Source organism: Phaseolus vulgaris, chromosome 5, assembly GCF_051622355.1.
Source record: "Phaseolus vulgaris cultivar YP4 chromosome 5, ASM5162235v1, whole genome shotgun sequence".
NCBI lineage: Eukaryota > Viridiplantae > Streptophyta > Magnoliopsida > Fabales > Fabaceae > Phaseolus > Phaseolus vulgaris.
The window spans coordinates 14,848,279-14,872,610 of record NC_143502.1 but is presented as its reverse complement, the minus strand read 5'-3'; positions in this window follow the sequence as shown (position 1 = coordinate 14,872,610).

The window sequence follows — 24,332 nt, the reverse complement described above, 5'->3', positions numbered from 1 at the left end:
TTTTTGGCTTGATTTTGTGACTTGGTGGTTATTTTGGTGAAAAACGAAAATGTTGGTTTTGGAAAACTGGCTGGTCTCAATCCGCACAAATGCCTTCAAAGTGATTTGGGAGAAGTTTGGGAGCAAAAGGAATTGATCTTGACATGGTTGGTGCATAGCCAAGTTCCATGATTTTGGTTTTTTGGCTTGATTTTGTGGCTTGGTGGTGATTTTGGTGAAAAACGAAAATCATGGTTTTGGAAAACTGGCTGGACTCTATCCTCACAAATGCCTCCAAAGTGATGTGGGAGAAGTTTGGGATCAAAAGGAATTGATCTTGACATGGTTGGTGCATAGCCAAGTTCATGATTTTGTGACTTGGTGGTGATTTTGGTGAAAAACGAAAATCATGGTTTTTGAAAACTGGCTGGACTCAATCCTCACAAATGCCTTCAAAGTGATGTGGTAGAAGTTTGGGATCAAAAGGAATTGATCTTGATATGGTTGGTGCATAGCCAAGTTCCATGATTTTGGTTTTTTGGCTTGATTTTGTGACTTGGTGGTGATTTTGGTGAAAAACGAAAAATTTGGTTTTGGAAAACTGGCTGGACTCAATCCCCACAAATGCCTTCAAAGTGATGTGGGAGAAGTTTGGGAGGAAAAGGAATTGATCTTGACATGGTTGGTGCATAGCCAAGTTCCATGATTTTGGTTTTTTGGCTTGATATTGTGGCTTGGTGGTGATTTTGGTGAAAAACGAAAATCATGGTTTTGGAAAACTGGCTGGACTCTATCCTCACAAATGCCTCCAAAGTGATGTGGGAGAAGTTTGGGATCAAAAGGAATTGATCTTGACATGGTTGGTGCATAGCCAAGTTCATGATTTTGTGACTTGGTGGTGATTTTGGTGAAAAACGAAAATCATGGTTTTTGAAAACTGGCTGGACTCAATCTCCACAAATGCCTTCAAAGTGATGTGGGAGAAGTTTGGGAGCAAAAGGAATTGATCTTGACATGGTTGGTGCATAGCCAAGTTCCATGATTTTGGTTTTTTGGCTTGATTTTGTGGCTTGGTGGTGATTTTGGTGAAAAACGAAAATCATGGTTTTGGAAAACTGGCTGGACTCAATCCTCACAAATGCCTCCAAAGTGATGTGGGAGAAGGTTGGGATCAAAAGGAATTGATCTTGACATTGTTGGTGCATAGCCAAGTTCCATGATTTTGGTTTTTTGGCTTGATTTTTTGACTTGGTGGTGATTTTGGTGAAATACGAAAACGTTGGTTTTGGAAAACTGGCTGGTCTCAATCAGCACAAATGCCTTCAAAGTGATTTGGGAGAAGTTTGGGAGCAAAAGGAATTGATCTTGACATGGTTGGTGCATAGCCAAGTTCCATGATTTTGTGACTTGGTGGTGATTTTGGTGAAAAACGAAAATCATGGTTTTGGAAAACTGGCTGGACTCAATCATCACAAATGCCTCCAAAGTGATGTGGGAGAAGTTTGGGATCAAAAGGAATTGATCTTGACATTGTTGGTGCATAGCCAAGTTCCATGATTTTGGTTTTTTGGCTTGATTTTTTGACTTGGTGGTGATTTTGGTGAAAAACGAAAACGTTGGTTTTGGAAAACTGGCTGGTCTCAATCCGCACAAATGCCTTCAAAGTGATGTGGGAGAAGTTTGGGATCAAAAGGAATTGATCTTGACATGGTTGGTGCATAGCCAAGTTCCATGATTTTGGTGTTTTGGCTTGATTTTGTGGCTTGGTGGTGATTTTGGTGAAAAACGAAAATGTTGGTTTTGGAAAACTGGCTGGACTCAATCCTCACAAATGCCTTCAAAGTGATGTGGGAGAAGTTTGGGATCAAAAGGAATTGATCTTGACATGGTTGGTGCATAGCCAAGTTCCATGATTTTGGTTTTTTGGCTTGATTTTGTGACTTGGTGATGATTTTGGTGAAAAACAAAAATGTTGGTTTTGGAAAACTTGCTGGACTCAATACTCACAAATGCCTCCAAAGTGATGTGGGAGAAGTTTGGGATCAAAAGGAATTGATCTTGACATGGTTGGTGCATAGCCAAGTTTATGATTTTGGTGTTTTGGCTTGATTTTGTGGCTTGGTGGTGATTTTGGTGAAAAATGAAAATCATGGTTTTGGAAAACTGGTTGGACTCAATCCTCACAAATGCCTTCAAAGTGATGTGGGAGAAGTTTGGGATCAAAAGGAACTGATCTTGACATGGTTGGTGCATAGCGAAGTTCCATGATTTTGGTTTTTTGGCTTGATTTTGTGACTTGGTGGTTATTTTGGTGAAAAACGAAAATGTTGGTTTTGGAAAACTGGCTGGTCTCAATCCGCACAAATGCCTTCAAAGTGATGTGGGAGAAGTTTGGGATCAAAAGGAATTGATCTTGACATGGTTGGTGCATAGCCAAGTTCCATGATTTTGGTGTTTTGGCTTGATTTTGTGGCTTGGTGGTGATTTTGGTGAAAAACGAAAATGTTGGTTTTGGAAAACTGGCTGGACTCAATCCTCACAAATGCCTTCAAAGTGATGTGGGAGAAGTTTGGGATCAAAAGGAATTGATCTTGACATGGTTGGTGCATAGCCAAGTTCCATGATTTTGGTTTTTTGGCTTGATTTTGTGACTTGGTGATGATTTTGGTGAAAAACAAAAATGTTGGTTTTGGAAAACTTGCTGGACTCAATCCTCACAAATGCCTCCAAAGTGATGTGGGAGAAGTTTGGGATCAAAAGGAATTGATCTTGACATGGTTGGTGCATAGCCAAGTTTATGATTTTGGTGTTTTGGCTTGATTTTGTGGCTTGGTGGTGATTTTGGTGAAAAATGAAAATCATGGTTTTGGAAAACTGGTTGGACTCAATCCTCACAAATGCCTTCAAAGTGATGTGGGAGAAGTTTGGGATCAAAAGGAACTGATCTTGACATGGTTGGTGCATAGCGAAGTTCCATGATTTTGGTTTTTTGGCTTGATTTTGTGACTTGGTGGTTATTTTGGTGAAAAACGAAAATGTTGGTTTTGGAAAACTGGCTGGTCTCAATCCGCACAAATGCCTTCAAAGTGATGTGGGAGAAGTTTGGGATCAAAAGGAATTGATCTTGACATGGTTGGTGCATAGCCAAGTTCCATGATTTTGGTGTTTTGGCTTGATTTTGTGGCTTGGTGGTGATTTTGGTGAAAAACGAAAATGTTGGTTTTGGAAAACTGGCTGGACTCAATCCTCACAAATGCCTTCAAAGTGATGTGGGAGAAGTTTGGGATCAAAAGGAATTGATCTTGACATGGTTGGTGCATAGCCAAGTTCCATGATTTTGGTTTTTTGGCTTGATTTTGTGACTTGGTGATGATTTTGGTGAAAAACAAAAATGTTGGTTTTGGAAAACTTGCTGGACTCAATCTCCACAAATGCCTTCAAAGTGATGTGGGAGAAGTTTGGGAGCAAAAGGAATTGATCTTGACATGGTTGGTGCATAGCCAAGTTCCATGATTTTGGTTTTTTGGCTTGATTTTGTGGCTTGGTGGTGATTTTGGTGAAAAACGAAAATCATGGTTTTGGAAAACTGGCAGGACTCAATCCTCACAAATGCCTCCAAAGTGATGTGGGAGAAGTTTGGGATCAGAAGGAATTGATCTTGACATGGTTGGTGCATAGCCAAGTTCCATGATTTTGGTTTTTTGGCTTGATATTGTGGCTTGGTGGTGATTTTGGTGAAAAACGAAAATAATGGTTTTGGAAAACTGGCTGGACTCAATCCTCACATATGCTTCCAAAGTGATGTGGGAGAAGTTTGGGATCAAAAGGAATTGATCTTAACATGGTTGGTGCATAGCCAAGTTCATGATTTTGTGACTTGGTGGTGATTTTGGTGAAAAACGAAAATCACGGTTTTTGAAAACTGGCTGAACTCAATCCTCACAAATGCCTTTAAACTTATGTGGGAGAAGTTTGGGAGCAAAAGGAATTGATCTTGACATGGTTGGTGCAAAGCCAAGTTCCATGATTTTTGTTTTTTGGCTTGATTTTGTGACTTGGTGGTGATTTTGGTGAAAAACGAAAATCATGGTTTTGGAAAACTGGCTGGACTCTATCCTCACAAATGCCTCCAAAGTGATGTGGGAGAAGTTTGGGATCAAAAGGAATTGATCTTGACATGGTTGGTGCATAGCCAAGTTCATGATTTTGTGACTTGGTGGTGATTTTGGTGAAAAACGAAAATCATGGTTTTTGAAAACTGGCTGGACTCAATCCTCACAAATGCCTTCAAAGTGATGTGGTAGAAGTTTGGGATCAAAAGGAATTGATCTTGACATGGTTGGTGCATAGCCAAGTTCCATGATTTTGGTTTTTTGGCTTGATTTTGTGACTTGGTGGTGATTTTGGTGAAAAACGAAAATGTTGGTTTTGGAAAACTGGCTGGACTCAATCCCCACAAATGCCTTCAAAGTGATGTGGGAGAAGTTTGGGAGCAAAAGGAATTGATCTTGACATGGTTGGGGCATAGCCAAGTTCCATGATTTTGGTTTTTTGGCTTGATATTGTGGCTTGGTGGTGATTTTGGTGAAAAACGAAAATCATGGTTTTGGAAAACTGGCTGGACTCTATCCTCACAAATGCCTCCAAAGTGATGTGGGAGAAGTTTGGGATCAAAAGGAATTGATCTTGACATGGTTGGTGCATAGCCAAGTTCATGATTTTGTGACTTGGTGGTGATTTTGGTGAAAAACGAAAATCATGGTTTTTGAAAACTGGCTGGACTCAATCTCCACAAATGCCTTCAAAGTGATGTGAGAGAAGTTTGGGAGCAAAAGGAATTGATCTTGACATGGTTGTGCAAAACCAAGTTCCATGATTTTGGTTTTTTGGCTTGATTTTGTGACTTGGTGGTGATTTTGGTGAAAAACGAAAATGTTGGTTTTGGAAAACTGGCTGGACTCAATCCCCACAAATGCCTTCAAAGTGATGTGGGAGAAGTTTGGGAGCAAAAGGAATTGATCTTGACATGGTTGGTGCATAGCCAAGTTCCATGATTTTGGTTTTTTGGCTTGATATTGTGGCTTGGTGGTGATTTTGGTGAAAAACGAAAATCATGGTTTTGGAAAACTGGCTGGACTCAATCCTCACAAATGCTTCCAAAGTGATGTGGGAGAAGTTTGGGATCAAAAGGAATTGATCTTAACATGGTTGGTGCATAGCCAAGTTCATGATTTTGTGACTTGGTGGTGATTTTGGTGAAAAACGAAAATCACGGTTTTTGAAAACTGGCTGAACTCAATCCTCACAAATGCCTTCAAACTTATGTGGGAGAAGTTTGGGAGCAAAAGGAATTGATCTTGACATGGTTGGTGCAAAGCCAAGTTCCATGATTTTTGTTTTTTGGCTTGATTTTGTGACTTGGTGGTGATTTTGGTGAAAAACGAAAATGTTGGTTTTGGAAAACTGGCTGGACTCAATCCTCACAAATGCCTTCAAAGTGATGTGGGAGAAGTTTGGGATCAAAAGGAATTGATCTTAACATGGTTGGTGCATATCCAAGTTCATGATTTTGTGGCTTGGTGGTGATTTTGGTGAAAAACGAAAATCATGGTTTTGGAAAACTGGTTGGACTCAATCCTCACAAATGCCTCCAAAGTGATGTGGGAGAAGTTTGGGATCAAAAAGAATTAATCTTGACATTGTTGGTGCATAGCCAAGTTCCATGATTTTGGTTTTTTGGCTTGATTTTGTGACTTGGTGGTGATTTTGGTGAAAAACGAAAACGTTGGTTTTGGAAAACTGGCTGGTCTCAATCCGCACAAATGCCTTCAAAGTGATTTGGGAGAAGTTTGGGAGCAAAAGGAATTGATCTTGACATGGTTGGTGCAGAGCCAAGTTCCATGATTTTGTGACTTGGTGGTGATTTTGGTGAAAAACGAAAATCATGGTTTTGGAAAACTGGCTGGACTCTATACTCATAAATGCCTCCAAAGTGATGTGGGAGAAGTTTGGGATCAAAAGGAATTGATCTTGACATGGTTGGTGCATAGCCAAGTTCATGATTTTGAGACTTGGTGGTGATTTTGGTGAAAAACGAAAATCATGGTTTTGGAAAAGTGGTTGGACTCTATCCTCACAAATGCCTCCAAAGTGATGTGGGAGAAGTTTGGGATCAAAAGGAATTGATCTTGACATGGTTGGTGCATAGCCAAGTTCATGATTTTGTGACTTGGTGGTGATTTTGGTGAAAAACGAAAATCATGGTTTTTGAAAACTGGCTGGACTCAATCCTCACAAATGCCATCAAAGTGATGTGGTAGAAGTTTGGGATCAAAAGGAATTGATCTTGACATGGTTGGTGCATAGCCAAGTTCCATGATTTTGGTGTTTTGGCTTGATTTTGTGGCTTGGTGGTGATTTTGGTGAAAAACGAAAATGTTGGTTTTGGAAAAATGGCTGGACTGAATCCTCACAAATGCCTTCAAAGTGATGTGGGAGAAGTTTGGGATCAAAAGGAATTAATCTTGACATGGTTGGTGCATAGCCAAGTTCCATGATTTTGGTTTTTTGGCTTGATTTTGTGACTTGGTGATGATTTTGGTGAAAAACGAAAATGTTGGTTTTGGAAAACTTGCTGGACTCAATCCTCACAAATGCCTCCAAAGTGATGTGGGAGAAGTTTGGGATCAAAAGGAATTGATCTTGACATGGTTGGTGCATAGCCAAGTTCATTATTTTGGTGTTTTGGCTTGATTTTGTGGCTTGGTGGTGATTTTGGTGAAAAATGAAAATCATGGTTTTGGAAAACTGGCTGGACTCAATCCTCACAAATGCCTTCAAAGTGATGTGGGAGAAGTTTGGGATCAAAAGGAATTGATCTTGACATGGTTGGTGCATAGCCAAGTTCATGATTTTGTGACTTGGTGGTGATTTTGGTGAAAAACGAAAATCATGGTTTTTGAAAACTGGCTGGACTCAATCCTCACAAATGCCTTCAAAGTGATGTGGGAGAAGTTTGGGGGCAAAAGGAATTGATCTTGACATGGTTGGTGCATAGCCAAGTTCATAATTTTGGTGTTTTGGCTTGATTTTGTGGAGTGGTGGTTATTTTGGTGAAAAACGAAATACATGGTTTTGGAAAACTGGCTTGACTCAATCCTCACAAATGCCTTCAAAGTGATGTGGGAGAAGTTTGGGATCAAAAGGAACTGATCTTGACATGGTTGGTGCATAGCGAAGTTCCATGATTTTGGTTTTTTGGCTTGATTTTGTGACTTGGTGGTTATTTTGGTGAAAAACGAAAATGTTGGTTTTGGAAAACTGGCTGGACTCAATCCCCACAAATGCCTTTAAAGAGATGTGGGAGAAGTTTGGGAGCAAAAGGAATTGATCTTGACATGGTTGGTGCATAGCCAAGTTCCATGATTTTGGTTTTTTGGCTTGATATTGTGGCTTGGTGGTGATTTTGGTGAAAAACGAAAATCATGGTTTTGGAAAACTGGCTGGACTCAATCCTCACAAATGCCTCCAAAGTGATGAGGGAGAAGTTTGGGATCAAAAGGAATTGATCTTAACATGGTTGGTGCATAGCCAAGTTCATGATTTTGTGACTTGGTGGTGATTTTGGTGAAAAACGAAAATCACGGTTTTTGAAAACTGGCTGAACTCAATCCTCACAAATGCCTTCAAACTTATGTGGGAGAAGTTTGGGAGCAAAAGGAATTGATCTTGACATGGTTGGTGCAAAGCCAAGTTCATGATTTTTGTTTTTTGGCTTGATTTTGTGACTTGGTGGTGATTTTGGTGAAAAACGAAAATGTTGGTTTTGGAAAACTGGCTGGACTCAATCCCCACAAATGCCTTTAAAGAGATGTGGGAGAAGTTTGGGAGCAAAAGGAATTGATCTTGACATGGTTGGTGCATAGCCAAGTTCCATGATTTTGGTTTTTTGGCTTGATATTGTGGCTTGGTGGTGATTTTGGTGAAAAACGAAAATCATGGTTTTGGAAAACTGGCTGGACTCTATCCTCACAAATGCCTCCAAAGTGATGTGGGAGAAGTTTGGGATCAAAAGGAATTGATCTTGACATGGTTGGTGCATAGCCAAGTTCATGATTTTGTGACTTGGTGGTGATTTTGGTGAAAAACGAAAGTCATGGTTTTTGAAAACTGGCTGGACTCAATCCTCACAAATGCCTTCAAAGTGATGTGGTAGAAGTTTGGGATCAAAAGGAATTGATCTTGACATGGTTGGTGCATAGCCAAGTTCCATGATTTTGGTTTTTTGGCTTGATTTTGTGACTTGGTGGTGATTTTGGTGAAAAACGAAAATGTTGGTTTTGGAAAACTGGCTGGACTCAATCCCCACAAATGCCTTTAAAGAGATGTGGGAGAAGTTTGGGAGCAAAAGGAATTGATCTTGACATGGTTGGTGCATAGCCAAGTTCCATGATTTTGGTTTTTTGGCTTGATATTATGGCTTGGTGGTGATTTTCGTGAAAAACGAAAATCATGGTTTTGGAAAACTGGCTGGACTCAATCCTCACAAATGCCTCCAAAGTGATGAGGGAGAAGTTTGGGATCAAAAGGAATTGATCTTAACATGGTTGGTGCATAGCCAAGTTCATGATTTTGTGACTTGGTGGTGATTTTGGTGAAAAACGAAAATCACGGTTTTTGAAAACTGGCTGAACTCAATCCTCACAAATGCCTTCAAACTTATGTGGGAGAAGTTTGGGAGCAAAAGGAATTGATCTTGACATGGTTGGTGCAAAGCCAAGTTCATGATTTTTGTTTTTTGGCTTGATTTTGTGACTTGGTGGTGATTTTGGTGAAAAACGAAAATGTTGGTTTTGGAAAACTGGCTGGACTCAATCCTCACAAATGCCTTCAAAGTGAAGTGGGAGAAGTTTGGGATCAAAAGGAATTGATCTTGACATGGTTGGTGCATAGCCAAGTTCATGCTTTTGGTGTTTTGGCTTGATTTTGTGGCTTGGTGGTGATTTTGGTGAAAAACCAAAATGTTGGTTTTGGAAAACTGGCTGGAATCAATTCTCACAAATGCCTTCAAAGTGATGTGGGAAAAGTTTGGGATCAAAAGGAATTGATCTTGACATGGTTGGTGCATAGCCAAGTTCCATGATTTTGGTTTTTTGGCTTGATTTTGTGACTTGGTGGTGATTTTGGTGAAAAACAAAAATGTTGGTTTTGTAAAACTTGCTGGACTCAATCCCCACAAATGCCTTCAAAGTGATGTGGGAGAAGTTTGGGAGCAAAAGGAATTGATCTTGACATGGTTGGTGCATATCCAAGTTCCATGATTTTGGTTTTTTGGCTTGATTTTGTGACTTGGTGGTGATTTTGGTGAAAAACGAAAATGTTGGTTTTGGAAAAGTGGCTGGACTCAATCCCCACAAATGCCTTCAAAGTGATGTTGGAGATGTTTGGGAGCAAAAGGAATTGATCTTGACATGGTTGGTGCATAGCCAAGTTCCATGATTTTGGTTTTTTGGCTTGATTTTGTGGCTTGGTGGTGATTTTGGTGAAAAACGAAAATCATGGTTTTGGAAAACTGGCTGGACTCAATCCTCACAAATGCCTCCAAAGTGATGTGGGAGAAGTTTGGGATCAAAAGGAATTGATCTTGACATGGTTGGTGCATAGCCATTTCCATGATTTTGGTTTTTTGGCTTGATTTTGTGACTTGGTGGTGATTTTGGTGAAAAACAAAAATTTTGGTTTTGGAAAACTGGCTGGACTCAATCCCCACAAAAGCCTTCAAAGTGATGTGGGAGAAGTTTGGGATCAAAAGGAATTGATCTTGACATGGTTTGTGCATAGCCAAGTTCCATGATTTTGGTGTTTTGGCTTGATTTTGTGGCTTGGTGGTGATTTTGGTGAAAAACGAAAATGTTGGTTTTGGAAAACTGGCTGGACTGAATCCTCACAAATGCCTTCAAAGTGATGTGGGAGAAGTTTGGGATCAAAAGGAATTGATCTTGACATGGTTGGTGCATAGACAAGTTCCATGATTTTGGTTTTTTGGCTTGATTTTGTGACTTGGTGGTGATTTTGGTGAAAAACGAAAATGTTGGTTTTGGAAAACTGGCTGGACTCAATCCCCACAAATGCCTTCAAAGTGATGTGGGAGAAGTTTGGGATCAAAAGGAATTGATCTTGACATGCTTGGTGCATAGCCAAGTTCATGCTTTTGGTGTTTTGGCTTGATTTTGTGGCTTGGTGGTGATTTTGGTGAAAAACGAAAATGTTGGTTTTGGAAAACTGGCTGGACTCAATCCTCACAAATGCCTTCAAAGTGATGTGGGAGAAGTTTGGGATCAAAAGGAATTGATCTTGACATGGTTGGTGCATAGCCAAGTTCCATGATTTTGGTTTTTTGGCTTGATTTTGTGACTTGGTGGTGATTTTGGTGAAAAACAAAAATGTTGGTTTTGTAAAACTTGCTGGACTCAATCCCCACAAATGCCTTCAAAGTGATGTGGGAGAAGTTTGGGAGCAAAAGGAATTGATCTTGACATGGTTGGTGCATATCCAAGTTCCATGATTTTGGTTTTTTGGCTTGATTTTGTGACTTGGTGTTGATTTTGGTGAAAAACGAAAATGTTGGTTTTGGAAAATTGGCTGGACTCAATCCCCACAAATGCCTTCAAAGTGATGTAGGAGAAGTTTGGGAGCAAAAGGAATTGATCTTGACATGGTTGGTGCATAGCCAAGTTCCATGATTTTGGTTTTTTGGCTTGATTTTGTGGCTTGGTGGTGATTTTGGTGAAAAACGAAAATCATGGTTTTGGAAAACTGGCTGGACTCAATCCTCACAAATGCCTCCAAAGTGATGTGGGAGAAGTTTGGGATCAAAAGGAATTGATCTTGACATGGTTGGTGCATAGCCAAGTTCACGATTTTGTGGCTTGGTGGTGATTTTGGTGAAAAACGAAAATGTTGGTTTTGGAAAACTGGCTGGACTCAATCCTCACAAATGCCTCCAAAGTGATGTGGGAGAAGTTTGGGATCAAAAGGAATTGATCTTGACATGGTTGGTGCATAGCCAAGTTCATGATTTTGTGGCTTGGTGGTGATTTTGGTGAAAAACGAAAATGTTGGTTTTGGAAAACTGGCTGGACTCAATCCTCACAAATGCCTTCAAAGTGATGTGGGAGAAGTTTGGGATCAAAAGGAATTGATCTTGACATGGTTGGTGCATAGCCAAGTTCCATGATTTTGGTTTTTTGGCTTGATTTTGTGACTTGGTGGTGATTTTGGTGAAAAACAAAAATGTTGGTTTTGGAAAACTGGCTGGACTCAATCCCCACAAAAGCCTTCAAAGTGATGTGGGAGAAGTTTGGGATCAAAAGGAATTGATCTTGACATGGTTGGTGCATAGCCAAGTTCCATGATTTTGGTGTTTTGGCTTGATTTTGTGGCTTGGTGGTGATTTTGGTGAAAAACGAAAATGTTGGTTTTGGAAAACTGGCTGGACTCAATCCTCACAAATGCCTTCAAAGTGATGTGGGAGAAGTTTGGGATCAAAAGGAATTGATCTTGACATGGTTGGTGCATAGCCAAGTTCCATGATTTTGGTTTTTTGGCTTGATTTTGTGACTTGGTGGTGATTTTGGTGAAAAACAAAAATGTTGGTTTTGTAAAACTTGCTGGACTCAATCCCCACAAATGCCTTCAAAGTGATGTGGGAGAAGTTTGGGAGCAAAAGGAATTGATCTTGACATGGTTGGTGCATATCCAAGTTCCATAATTTTGGTTTTTTGGCTTGATTTTGTGACTTGGTGGTGATTTTGGTGAAAAACGAAAATGTTGGTTTTGGAAAATTGGCTGGACTCAATCCCCACAAATGCCTTCAAAGTGATGTGGGAGAAGTTTGGGAGCAAAAGGAATTGATCTTGACATGGTTGGTGCATAGCCAAGTTCCATGATTTTGGTTTTTTGGCTTGATTTTGTGACTTGGTGGTGATTTTGGTGAAAAACGAAAATGTTGGTTTTGGAAAACTGGCTGGACTGAATCCTCACAAATGCCTTCAAAGTGATGTGGGAGAAGTTTGGGATCAAAAGGAATTGATCTTGACATGGTTGGTGCATAGCCAAGTTCCATGATTTTGGTTTTTTGGCTTGATTTTGTGACTTGGTGGTGATTTTGGTGAAAAACGAAAATGTTGGTTTTGGAAAACTGGCTGGACTCAATCCTCACAAATGCCTTCAAAGTGATGTGGGAGAAGTTTGGGATCAAAAGGAATTGATCTTGACATGGTTGGTGCATAGCCAAGTTCCATGATTTTGGTGTTTTGGCTTGATTTTGTGGCATGGTGGTGATTTTGGTTAAGAACGAAAATGTTGGTTTTGGAAAACTGGCTGGACTGAATCCTCACAAATGCCTTCAAAGTGATGTGGGAGAAGTTTGGGATCAAAAGGAATTGATCTTGACTTGGTTGGTGCATAGCCAAGTTCCATGATTTTGGTTTTTTGGCTTGATTTTGTGACTTGGTGGTGATTTTGGTGAAAAACGAAAATGTTGGTTTTGGAAAACTGGCTGGACTCAATCCTCACAAATGCCTTCAAAGTGATGTGGGAGAAGTTTTGAATCAAAAGGAATTGATCTTGACATGGTTGGTGCATAGCCAAGTTCATGATTTTGGTGTTTTGGCTTGATTTTGTGGCTTGGTGGTGATTTTGGTGAAAAACGAAAATGTTGGTTTTGGAAAACTGGCTGGACTGAATCCTCACAAATGCCTTCAAAGTGATGTGGGAGAAGTTTGGGATCAAAAGGAATTGATCTTGACATGGTTGGTGCATAGCCAAGTTCCATGATTTTGGTTTTTTGGCTTGATTTTGTGACTTGGTGGTGATTTTGGTGAAAAACGAAAATGTTGGTTTTGGAAAACTGGCTGGACTCAATCCCCACAAATGCCTTCAAAGTGATGTGGGAGAAGTTTGGGATCAAAAGGAATTGATCTTGACATGGTTGGTGCATAGCCAAGTTCCATGATTTTGGTGTTTTGGCTTGATTTTGTGGCATGGTGGTGATTTTGGTTAAGAACGAAAATGTTGGTTTTGGAAAACTGGCTGGACTGAATCCTCACAAATGCCTTCAAAGTGATGTGGGAGAAGTTTGGGATCAAAAGGAATTGATCTTGACATGGTTGGTGCATAGCCAAGTTCCATGATTTTGGTTTTTTGGCTTGATTTTGTGACTTGGTGGTGATTTTGGTGAAAAACGAAAATGTTGGTTTTGGAAAACTGGCTGGACTCAATCCTCACAAATGCCTTCAAAGTGATGTGGGAGAAGTTTTGAATCAAAAGGAATTGATCTTGACATGGTTGGTGCATAGCCAAGTTCATGATTTTGGTGTTTTGGCTTGATTTTGTGGCTTGGTGGTGATTTTGGTGAAAAACGAAAATGTTGGTTTTGGAAAACTGGCTGGACTGAATCCTCACAAATGCCTTCAAAGTGATGTGGGAGAAGTTTGGGATCAAAAGGAATTGATCTTGACATGGTTGGTGCATAGCCAAGTTCCATGATTTTGGTTTTTTGGCTTGATTTTGTGACTTGGTGGTGATTTTGGTGAAAAACGAAAATGTTGGTTTTGGAAAACTGGCTGGACTCAATCCCCACAAATGCCTTCAAAGTGATGTGGGAGAAGTTTGGGATCAAAAGGAATTGATCTTGACATGGTTGGTGCATAGCCAAGTTCCATGATTTTGGTGTTTTGGCTTGATTTTGTGGCATGGTGGTGATTTTGGTTAAGAACGAAAATGTTGGTTTTGGAAAACTGGCTGGACTGAATCCTCACAAATGCCTTCAAAGTGATGTGGGAGAAGTTTGGGATCAAAAGGAATTGATCTTGACATGGTTGGTGCATAGCCAAGTTCCATGATTTTGGTTTTTTGGCTTGATTTTGTGACTTGGTGGTGATTTTGGTGAAAAACGAAAATGTTGGTTTTGGAAAACTGGCTGGACTCAATCCTCACAAATGCCTTCAAAGTGATGTGGGAGAAGTTTTGAATCAAAAGGAATTGATCTTGACATGGTTGGTGCATAGCCAAGTTCATGATTTTGGTGTTTTGGCTTGATTTTGTGGCTTGGTGGTGATTTTGGTGAAAAACGAATGTTGGTTCTGGAAAACTGGCTGGACTCAATCCTCACAAATGCCTTCAAAGTGATGTGGGAGAAGTTTGGGATCAAAAGGAATTGATCTTGACATGGTTGGTGCATAGCCAAGTTCCATGATTTTGGTTTTTTGGCTTGATTTTGTGACTTGGTGGTGATTTTGGTGAAAAACGAAAATGTTGGTTTTGGAAAGCTGGCTGGTCTCAATCCCCACAAATGCCTTCAAAGTGATTTGGGAGAAATTTGGGAGCAAAAGGAATTGATCTTGACATGGTTGGTGCATAGCCAAGTTCCATGATTTTGGTTTTTTGGCTTGATTTTGTGGCTTGGTGGTGATTTTGGTGAAAAACGAAAATCATGGTTTTGGAAAACTGGCTGGACTCTATCCTCACAAATGACTCCAAAGTGATGTGGGAGAAGTTTGGGATCAAAAGGAATTGATCTTGACATGGTTGGTGCATAGCCAAGTTCATGATTTTGTGACATGGTGGTGATTTTGGTGAAAAACGAAAATCATGGTTTTTGAAAACTGGCTGGACTCAATCCTCACAAATGCCTTCAAAGTGATGTGGGAGAAGTTTGGGATCAAAAGGAATTGATCTTGACATGGTTGGTGCATAGCCAAGTTCCATGATTTTGGTTTTTTGGATTGATTTTGTGACTTGGTGGTGATTTTGGTGAAAAACGAAAATGTTGGTTTTGGAAAACTGGCTTGACTCAATCCCCACAAATGCCTTCAAAGTGATGTGGGAGAAGTTTGGGAGCAAAAGGAATTGATCTTGACATGGTTGGTGCATCGCCAAGTTCCATGATTTTGGTTTTTTGGCTTGATTTTGTGGCTTGGTGCTGATTTTGGTGAAAAACGAAAATCATGGTTTTGGAAAACAGGCTGGACTCAATCCTCACAAATGCCTCCAAAGTGATGTGGGAGAAGTTTGGGATCAAAAGGAATTGATCTTGACATGGTTGGTGCATAGCCAAGTTCCATGATTTTGGTGTTTTGGCTTAATTTTGTGGCTTGGTGGTGATTTTGGTTAAAAACGAAAATGTTGGTTTTGGAAAACTGGCTGGACTCAATCCTCACAAATGCCTTCAAAGTGATGTGGGAGAAGTTTGGGATCAAAAGGAATTGATCTTGACATGGTTGGTGCATAGCCAAGTTCCATGATTTTGGTTTTTTGGCTTGATTTTGTGACTTGGTGGTGATTTTGGTGAAAAACGAAAATGTTGGTTTTGGAAAACTGGCTGGACTCAATCCTCACAAATGCCTTCAAAGTGATGTGGGAGAAGTTTTGAATCAAAAGGAATTGATCTTGACATGGTTGGTGCATAGCCAAGTTCATGATTTTGATGTTTTGGCTTGATTTTGTGGCTTGGTGGTGATTTTGGTGAAAAACTAAAATGTTGGTTCTGGAAAACTGGCTGGACTCAATATTCACAAATGCCTTCAAAGTGATGTGGGAGAAGTTTGGGATCAAAAGGAATTGATCTTGACATGGTTGGTGCATAGCCAAGTTCCATGATTTTGGTTTTTTGGCTTGATTTTGTGACTTCGTGGTGATTTTGGTGAAAAACGAAAATGTTGGTTTTGGAAAGCTGGCTGGTCTCAATCCCCACAAATGCCTTCAAAGTGATTTGGGAGAAATTTGGGAGCGAAAGGAATTGATCTTGACATGGTTGGTGCATAGCCAAGTTCCATGATTTTGGTTTTTTGGCTTGATTTTGTGGCTTGGTGGTGGTTTTGGTGAAAAACGAAAATCATGGTTTTGGAAAACTGGCTGGACTCTATCCTCACAAATGACTCCAAAGTGATGTGGAAGAAGTTTGGGATCAAAAGGAATTGATCTTGACATGGTTGGTGCATAGCCAAGTTCATGATTTTGTGACATGGTGGTGATTTTGGTGAAAAACGAAAATCATGGTTTTTGAAAACTGGCTGGACTCAATCCTCACAAATGCCTTCAAAGTGATGTGGGAGAAGTTTGGGATCAAAAGCAATTGATCTTGACATGGTTGGTGCATAGCCAAGTTCCATGATTTTGGTTTTTTGGCTTGATTTTGTGACTTGGTGGTGATTTTGGTGAAAAACGAAAATGTTGGTTTTGGAAAACTGGCTTGACTCAATCCCCACAAATGCCTTCAAAGTGGTGTGGGAGAAGTTTTGGAGCAAAAGGAATTGATCTTGACATGGTTGGTGCATCGCCAAGTTCCATGATTTTGGTTTTTTGGCTTGATTTTGTGGCTTGGTGGTGATTTTGGTGAAAAACGAAAATCATGGTTTTGGAAAACTGGCTGGACTCAATCCTCACAAATGCCTCCAAAGTGATGTGGGAGAAGTTTGGGATCAAAAGGAATTGATCTTGACATGGTTGGTGCATAGCCAAGTTCATGATTTTGTGACTTGGTGGTGATTTTGGTGAAAAACGAAAATCATGGTTTTTGGAAACTGGCTGGACTCAATCCTCACAAATGCCTTCAAACTGATGTGGGAGAAGTTTGGGAGCAAAAGGAATTGATCTTGACATGGTTGTGCAAAACCAAGTTCCATGATTTTTGTTTTTTGGCTTGATTTTGTGACTTGGTGGTGATTTTGGTGAAAAACGAAAATGTTGGTTTTGGAAAACTGGCTGGACTCAATCCTCACAAATTCCTCCAAAGTGATGTGGGGGAAGTTTGGGAGCCAAAGGAATTGACCTTGACATGGTTGATGCATAGCCAAGTTCATGATTTTCGTGTTTTGGCTTGATTTTGTGGCTTGGGGGTGATTTTGGTGAAAAACGAAAATCATGGTTTTGGAAAACTGGCTGGACTCAATCCTCACAAATGCCTCCAAAGTGATGTGGGAGATGTTTGGGATCAAAAGGAATTGATCTTGACATGGTTGGTGCATAGCCAAGTTCCATGATTTTGGTTTTTTGGCTTGATTTTGTGACTTGGTGGTGATTTTGGTGAAAAACGAAAATGTTGGTTTTGGAAAATGGCTGGACTCAATCCCCACAAATGCCTTCAAAGTGATGTGGGAGAAGTTTGGGAGCAAAAGGAATTGATCTTGACATGGTTGGTGCATAGCCAAGTTCCATGATTTTGGTTTTTTGGCTTGATTTTGTGGCTTGGTGGTGATTTTGGTGAAAAACGAAAATCATGGTTTTGCAAAACTGGCTGGACTTAATCCTCACAAATGCCTCCAAAGTGATGTGGGAGAAGTTTGGGATCAAAAGGAAATGATCTTGACATGGTTGGTGCATAGCCAAGTTCCATGATTTTGGTTTTTTTGCTTGATTTTGTGGCTTGGTGGTGATTTTGGTGAAAAACGAAAATCATGGTTTTGGAAAACTGGCTGGACTCAATCTTCACAAATGCCTTCAAAGTGATATGGGAGAAGTTTGGAATCAAAAGGAATTGATCTTGACATGGTTGGTGCATAGCCAAGTTCATGATTTTGGTATTTTGGCTTGATTTTGTGGCTTGGTGGTGATTTTGGTGAAAAACGAAAATGTTGGTTTTGGAAAACTGGCTGGACTCAATCCTCACAAATGCCTTCAAAGTGATGTGGGAGAAGTTTGGGATCAAAAGGAATTAGTCTTGACATGGTTGGTGCATAGCCAAGTTCCATGATTTTGGTTTTTTGGCTTTCATTTTGTGACTTGGTGGTGATTTTGGTGAAAAACGAAAATGTTGGTTTTGGAAAACTGGCTGGACTCAATCCCCACAAATGCCTTCAAAGTGATGCGGGAGAAGTTTGGGAGCAAAAGGAATTGATCTTGACATGGTTGGTGCATAGCCAAGTTCCATGATTTTGGTTTTTTGGCTTGATTTTGTGGCTTGGTGGTGATATTGGTTAAAAACGAAAATCATGGTTTTGGAAAACTGGCTGGACTCAATCCTCACAAATGCCTTCAAAGTGATGTGGGAGAAGTTTGGGGGCAAAAGGAATTGATCTTGACATGGTTGGAGCATAGCCAAGTTCATGATTTTGGTGTTTTTGCTTGATTTTGTGGCTTGGTGGTGATTTTGGTGAAAAACGAAAATCATGGTTTTGGAAAACTGGCTGGACTCAATCCTCACAAATGCCTTCAAAGTGATGTGGGAGAAGTTTGGGATCAAAAGGAATTGATCTTGACATGTTTGGTGCATAGCCAAGTTCATGATTTTGGTGTTTTGGCTTGATTTTGTGGCTCGGTAGTGATTTTGGTGAAAAACGAAAATGTTGGTTTTGGAAAACTGGCTGGACTCAATCCTCACAAATGCATTCAAAGTGATGTGGGAGAAGTTTGGGATCAAAAGGAATTGATCTTGACATGCTTGGTGCATAGCCAAGTTCCATGATTTTGGTGTTTTGGCTTGATTTTGTGGCTTGGTGGTGATTTTGGTGAAAAACGAAAATGTTGGTTTTGGAAAACTGGCTGGACTGAATCCTCACAAATGCCTTCAAAGTGATGTGGGAGAAGTTTGGGATCAAAAGGAATTGATCTTGACATGGTTGGTGCATAGCCAAGTTCCATGATTTTGGTTTTTTGGCTTGATTTTGTGACTTGGTGGTGATTTTGGTGAAAAACGAAAATGTTGGTTTCGGAAAACTGGCTGGACTCAATCCTCACAAATGCCTTCAAAGTGATGTGGGAGAAGTTTGGGATCAAAAGGAATTGATCTTGACATGGTTGGTGGATAGCCAAGTTCCATGATTTTGGTTTTTTGGCTTGATTTTGTGACTTGGTGGTGATTTTGGTGAAAAACAAAAATGTTGGTTTTGGAAAACTGGCTGGACTCAATCCCCACAAATGCCTTCAAAGTGATGTGGGAGAAGTTTGGGATCAAAAGGAATTGATCTTGACATGGTTGGTGCATAGCCAAGTTCCATGATTTTGGTGTTTTGGCTTAATTTTGTGGCTTGATGGTGATTTTGGTTAAAAACGAAAATGTTGGTTTTGGAAAACTGGCTGGACTGAATCCTCACAAATGCCTTCAAAGTGATGTGGGAGAAGTTTGGGATCAAAAGGAATTGATCTTGACATGGTTGGTGCATAGCCAAGTTCCATGATTTTGGTTTTTTGGCTTGATTTTGTGACTTGGTGGTGATTTTGGTGAAAAACGAAAATGTTGGTTTTGGAAAACTGGCTGGACTCAATCCTCACAAATGCCTTCAATGTGATGTGGGAGAAGTTTTGAATCAAAAGGAATTGATCTTGACATGGTTGGTGCATAGCCAAGTTCATGATTTTGGTGTTTTGGCTTGATTTTGTGGCTTGGTGGTGATTTTGGTGAAAAACGAAAATGTTGGTTTTGGAAAACTGGCTGGACTCAATCCTCACAAATGCCTTCAAAGTGATGTGGGAGAAGTTTGGGATCAAAAGGAATTGATCTTGACATGGTTGGTGCATAGCCAACTTCATGATTTTGGTGTTTTGGCTTGATTTTGTGGCTTGGTGGTGATTTTGGTGAAAAACGAAAATGTTGGTTTTGGAAAACTGGCTGGACTCAATCCTCTCAAATGCCTTCAAAGTGACGTGGGAGAAGTATGGGATCAAAAGGAATTGATCTTGACATGGTTGGTGCATAGCCAAGTTCATGATTTTGTGACTTGGTGGTGATTTTGGTGAAAAACGAAAATGTTGGTTTTGGAAAACTGGCTGGACTCAATCCTCACAAATGCCTTCAAAGTGATGTGGGACAAGTTTGGGAGTAAAAGGAATTGATCTTGACATGGTTGGTGCATAGCCAAGTTCCATGATTTTGGTTTTTTGGCTTGATTTTGTGACTTGGTGGTGATTTTGGTTGAAAACGAAAATCATGGTTTTGGAAAACTGGCTGGACTCAATCCTCACAAATGCCTTCAAAGTGATGTGGGAGAAGTTTGGGGGCAAAAGAAATTGATCTTGACATGGTTGGTGCATAGCCAAGTTCACGATTTTGGTGTTTTGGCTTGATTTTGTGGCTTGGTGGTGATTTTGGTGAAAAACGAAAATCATGGTTTTGGAAAACTGGCTGGACTCAATCCTCACAAATGCCTTCAAAGTGATGTGGGAGAAGTTTGGGATCAAAAGGAATTGATCTTGACTTGATGGTGCATAGCCAATTTCATGATTTTGGTGTTTTGGCTTGATTTTGTGGCTTGGTGGTGATTTTGGTGAAAAACGAAAATGTTGGTTTTGGAAAACTGGCTGGACTCAATCCTCTCAAATGCCTTCAAAGTGACGTGGGAGAAGTATGGGATCAAAAGGAATTGATCTTGACATGGTTGGTGCATAGCCAAGTTCATGATTTTGTGACTTGGTGGTGATTTTGGTGAAAAACGAAAATGTTGGTTTTGGAAAACTGGCTGGACTCAATCCTCACAAATGCCTTCAAAGTGATGTGGGACAAGTTTGGGAGTAAAAGGAATTGATCTTGACATGGTTGGTGCATAGCCAAGTTCCATGATTTTGGTTTTTTGGCTTGATTTTGTGACTTGGTGGTGATTTTGGTTGAAAACGAAAATCATGGTTTTGGAAAACTGGCTGGACTCAATCCTCACAAATGCCTTCAAAGTGATGTGGGAGAAGTTTGGGGGCAAAAGAAATTGATCTTGACATGGTTGGTGCATAGCCAAGTTCACGATTTTGGTGTTTTGGCTTGATTTTGTGGCTTGGTGGTGATTTTGGTGAAAAACGAAAAATGGTGGTTTTGGAAAACTGGCTGGACTTAATCCTCACAAATGCCTCCAAAGTGATGTGGGAGAAGTTTGGGAGCCAAAGGAATCGATCTTGACATGGTTGGTGCATAGCCAAGTTCCATGATTTTGGTTTTTTGGCTTGATTTTGTGACTTGGTGGTGATTTTGGTGAAAAATGAAAATCATGGCTTTGGAAAACTGGCTGGACTCAATCCTCACCAATGCCTTCAAAGGGATGTGGGAGAAGTTTGGAATTGATCTTGACATGGTTGGTGCATAGCCAACTTCATGATTTTGTGGCTTGGTGGTGATTTTGGTGAAAAACGAAAATGTTGGTTTTGGAAAACTGGCTGGACTCAATCCTCACAAATGCCTTGAAAGTGATGTGGGAGATGTTTGGGATCAAAAGGAATTCATCTTGGCATGGTTGGTGGATAGCCAAGTTTCATGATTTTGGTGTTTTGGCTTGATTTTGTCACTTGGTGGTGATTTTGGTGAAAAACGAAAATGTTGGTTTTGGAAAACTGGCTGGACTCAATCCTCACAAATGCCTTCAAAGTGATATGGGAGAAGTTTGGGATCAAAAGGAATTGATCTTGACATGGTTGGTGCATAGCCAAGTTCCATGATTTTGGGTTTTTTGCTTGATTTTGTCACTTGGTGGTGATTTTGGTGAAAAACGAAAATCATGGTTTTGGAAAACTGGCTGGACTCAATCCTCACAAATGCCTTGAAAGTGATGTGGGAGATGTTTGGGATCAAAAGGAATTGATCTTGGCATGGTTGGTGCATAGCCAAGTTTCATGATTTTGGGTTTTTGGCTTGATTTTGTGACTTGGTGGTGATTTTGGTGAAAAACGAAAATGTTGGTTTTGGAAAACTGGCTGGACTCAATCCTCACAAATGCCTTCAAAGTGATGTGGGAGAAGTTTGGGATCAAAAGGAATTGATCTTGACATGGTTGGTGCATAGCCAAGTTCCATGATTTTGGGTTTTTGGCTTGATTTTGTGACTTGGTGGTGATTTTGGTGAAAAACGAAAATCATGGTTTTGGAAAACTGGCTGGACTCAATCCTCACAAATGCCTTGAAAGTGATGTGGGAGATGTTTGGGATCAAAAGGAATTGATCTTGGCATGGTTGGTGCATAGCCAAGTTTCATGATTTTGGGTTTTTGGCTTGATTTTGTGACTTGGTGGTGATTTTGGTGAAAAACGAAAATGTTGGTTTTGGAAAACTGGCTGGACTCAATCCTCACAAATGCCTTCAAAGTGATGTGGGAGAAGTTTGGGATCAAAAGGAATTGATCTTGGCATGGTTGGTGCATAGCCAAGTTTCATGATTTTGGGTTTTTGGCTTGATTTTGTGACTTGGTGGTGATTTTGGTGAAAAACGAAAATGTTGGTTTTGGAAAACTGGCTGGACTCAATCCTCACAAATGCCTTCAAAGTGATGTGGGAGAAGTTTGGGATCAAAAGGAATTGATCTTGACATGGTTGGTGCATAGCCAAGTTCCATGATTTTGGGTTTTTGGCTTGATTTTGTGACTTGGTGGTGATTTTGGTGAAAAACGAAAATCATGGTTTTGGAAAACTGGCTGGACTCAATCCTCACCAATGCCTTCAAAGTGATGTGGGAGAAGTTTCGAATTGATCTTGACATGGTTGGTGCATAGCCAACTTCATGATTTTGGTGTTTTGGCTATATTTTGTGGCTTGGTGGTGATTTTGGTGAAAAACGAAAATGTTGGTTTTGGAAAACTGGCTGGACTCAATCCTCACAAATGCCTTGAAAGTGATGTGGGAGAAGTTTGGAATCAAAAGGAATTGATCTTGACATGGTTGGTGCATAGCCAAGTTCATGATTTTGGTGTTTTGGCTTGATTTTGTGGCTTGGTGGTGATTTTGGTGAAAAACGAAAATGTTGGTTTTGGAAAACTGGCTGGACTCAATCCTCACAAATGCCTCCAAAGTGATGTGGGAGATGTTTGGGAGCCAAAGGAATTGATCTTGACATGGTTGGTGCATAGCCAAGTTCCATGATTTTGGTTTTTTGGCTTGATTTTGTGACTTGGTGGTGATTTTGGTGAAAAACGAAAAATCATGGTTTTGGAAAACTGGCTGGACTCAATCCTCACAAATGCCTCCAAAGTGATGTGGGAGAAGTTTGGGATCAAAAGGAATTGATCTTGACATGGTTGGTGCATAGCCAAGTTCATGATTTTGTGATTTGGTGGTGATTTTGGTGAAAAACGAAAATGTTGGTTTTGGAAAACTGGCTGGACTCAATCCTCACAAATGCCTTCAAAGTGATGTGGGACAAGTTTGGGAGCAAAAGGAATTGATCTTGACGTGGTTGGTGCATAGCCAAGTTCCATGATTTTGGTTTTTTGGCTTGATTTTGTGACTTGGTGGTGATTTTGGTGAAAAACGAAAATCATGGTTTTGGAAAACTGGCAGGACACAATCCGCACAAATGCCTTCAAAGTGATGTGGGAGAAGTTTGGGAGCCAAAGGAATTGATCTTGACATGGTTGGTGCATAGCCAAGTTCCATGATTTTGGTTTTTTGGCTTGATTTTGTGACTTGGTGGTGATTTTGGTGAAAAATGAAAATCATGGCTTTGGAAAACTGGCTGGACTCAATCCTCACCAATGCCTTCAAAGGGATGTGGGAGAAGTTTGGAATTGATCTTGACATGGTTGGTGCATAGCCAACTTCATGATTTTGTGGCTTGGTGGTGATTTTGGTGAAAAACGAAAATGTTGGTTTTGGAAAACTGGCTGGACTCAATCCTCACAAATGCCTTGAAAGTGATGTGGGAGATGTTTGGGATCAAAAGGAATTCATCTTGGCATGGTTGGTGGATAGCCAAGTTTCATGATTTTGGTGTTTTGGCTTGATTTTGTGACTTGGTGGTGATTTTGGTGAAAAACGAAAATGTTGGTTTTGAAAAACTGGCTGGACTCAATCCTCACAAATGCCTTCAAAGTGATGTGGGAGAAGTTTGGGATCAAAAGGAATTGATCTTGACATGGTTGGTGCATAGCCAAGTTCCATGATTTTGGGTTTTTGGCTTGATTTTGTGACTTGGTGGTGATTTTGGTGAAAAACGAAAATCATGGTTTTGGAAAACTGGCTGGACTCAATCCTCACCAATGCCTTCAAAGTGATGTGGGAGAAGTTTCGAATTGATCTTGACATGGTTGGTGCATAGCCAACTTCATGATTTTGGTGTTTTGGCTATATTTTGTGGCTTGGTGGTGATTTTGGTGAAAAACGAAAATGTTGGTTTTGGAAAACTGGCTGGACTCAATCCTCACAAATGCCTTGAAAGTGATGTGGGAGAAGTTTGGAATCAAAAGGAATTGATCTTGACATGGTTGGTGCATAGCCAAGTTCATGATTTTGGTGTTTTGGCTTGATTTTGTGGCTTGGTGGTGATTTTGGTGAAAAACGAAAATGTTGGTTTTGGAAAACTGGCTGGACTCAATCCTCACAAATGCCTCCAAAGTGATGTGGGAGATGTTTGGGAGCCAAAGGAATTGATCTTGACATGGTTGGTGCATA